We start from the raw sequence: 2,482 nt of genomic DNA, 5'->3' as shown, positions 1-2,482 counted from the left end.
AAAGATTAAAAGCCCTCAGGTACCTCTCATAATCCAAATCAGGGGCAATCTCATCCAATATGGCTATAGCCCTACTAATGCTATTAGAGAAGGACACGCCACTACTTGCACCACCGCCACTGGCTTCTCCTCCACTACTCATTCTCTGCTGATCCTGAATCAACATCTCCTTCTTTAGACGGGACAAGTCACGAAACTCTTTCAAAGCATCACTTCTAAGGGAGTCCATTAAAGAGGACTCCTTTCCCTTCCCCTTCCTTTTATAGTCTGAGCTGGGACCCGAGCTATCCACATGACGCTTGCCACGCCCATTTCCCCCAATTACTATACCCCTACTAGGGGGAGCAGCATTGTCGCCCCCACCCCCTGAACTCCCAACAGAATCTACACCATTGCCAAGACCTGCATTCGCCTCCCTACTAACATGCATTCAAAACCGTAACAGTGCATCGTTCAACTCCTCTTCTTCATCACTACCTAGTGGGGTCCTAGCAAAGGAATGCCGAAGCACCCTAGTGGCTGTTGACCCATTGAAAAGAAGACCCAATAGTTCATAGTTTGGGCAACCTTTCTTTTTGAAACGCCCAGCCTTCTTGTTGATCTAAGACATACACCAAAAAATTTTAAAAAATAAAATAAGGAAAATACACTATGTTGTCTAAAGACTCAAAGACAGAAAGGAAAAATGCTAGAGGGTTGTGCAAAAGTTACCCTAAGATATTGCTGCCACTGAGTTTCTATCTCTTGGACTGTGTTTCCCATTGGGTCCCAATCGAACCCAGTTTTGTGATGGAGGAGGTTGGAAAAATCGCGGTGGTTCATCCTAAAACGCGAAAATTTTGTCCAACACTGGGCGGTGGTGTAGGTCCGACCAGTAATTTCAGAAAGTTTGGAAGCAATAGGGGACCACATGTTCACGTGGACTGACCCATTCACTGTTCAGCCATTGTTAGCGAGTTCAACCAAAATTTGAACAAATATGTTTTCATACTCAGTAGACCAAATGGTCGAGTCATCACCTTCAACGGGTTCCATCTATGTATATGTATGTTTATCCAACTCAATTACCATATACTAGTACAAGAGCAAACACATACAAAAAGGAAACAAAAATGTACATATACATACCTTACGCCTCTTGCAGAATACGGGTGAATCTAGGGGAAGGTATCGTTTGCTGCTCCTTGTCCAATAAGCCTACACAAAAATCTCACACAGTCACTACTAACAATCAGTAACACACAGGCATTTCCATTTAATACAGATACTGTGGGAGGTATAGACGAACCTTCCAAGTGCGTGTCCTTGGAGGGAAGCCCGTGTCCACAGATGCAGAACACGGATGAGGATGCGGGTGCTTGCGAGGAGATGGTCGAACGAAGGGGCTGGAAGAATCGTTACGCGATTCTTCAGACCAATAGCTATGACGTTCGGTGTGGGTCTGCATTGGCGAGGCTGTATTCCGAATTCTCTTATACAAACGTTGAGAACTGTTTAGCTATCAATTCAAAGATGTACTACGATTGAAGGCTCTGTGGGTATTTATGATATGAGCAGATGCTCGGGGCTCGTTGTTAAAGAGGATACGACCTACTGGAGAAGTTGGAGAAGATGGGCGGAGATCAACAAGGAATGCTTCTCGTTGAGTGTGAGTGCATCTTGACTTTTTCAACAAATAAAAAAATAAAAAAATAAATAAAAAATAAAAAATTTAAGACACCTTTGCAGAGAATGGTGAGTAGATGGTGCAGAGAATGGTGAGTAGATGTGTGGTCCATCTTGACGGTTGGAAAGGAGCATATCTCGAAGATCAACTGTGGAGAAATCAGTGGTCGGTCACCTTCGCCTGCAAGAAAAGGGTGATTTTTCCTGAAAAGCAATCTTTGGGCGATTGGATACATTGGCCGAGGCATGACATTTTATTTATTTATTTGCAAAGTCATTTTTTTTTTTTTATTTGCAAAGTCACTTTTCACTTGCTAACGTGTAGCAGCAGTTGATTTGGCAGAAACCCATCTATCTTAATCCTACGGTCCTGGATGAGTGGATGCAAATCAGACGGTCAAAAAGTCTCGGTCATTTACCAAAAAATGCCCCTTACGCTTCACGAGGTCTCTGCACATCATAATGGGTATAGTAAATACATGTGAAATAGCCGTTGGCGAATCTTAAAAGGCATGCTTGGTTCAGATTTGTACTACCTATTGGTAGCACATGACCCAATTGCATAGAGCCTCAGTGGTTTCCTGTATAATAGCAAAAAGACACGTGTCAGCGTCATGGTAAGAGTAAGGTAAACAAAAGGTCATGATTTGTCCACAAAGATCTGATCTCTAAGTAGGCGCAGCTGTAATACACATTGAATCCAACCCACATTTGATATTCACAATAAAGGTTACTACTTGTACTAACAGTCCAACAAAAACATGCCTATTACCAATGCCTAGTTGTCAACTCATTTTTAGGTCAGTGCTGGACTAAT

The sequence above is a fragment of the Corylus avellana genome, chromosome ca1 (genome assembly GCF_901000735.1).
Source record: "Corylus avellana chromosome ca1, CavTom2PMs-1.0".
Classification (NCBI taxonomy): Eukaryota; Viridiplantae; Streptophyta; class Magnoliopsida; order Fagales; family Betulaceae; genus Corylus; species Corylus avellana.
Note: the sequence above shows the minus strand (reverse complement) of the source record.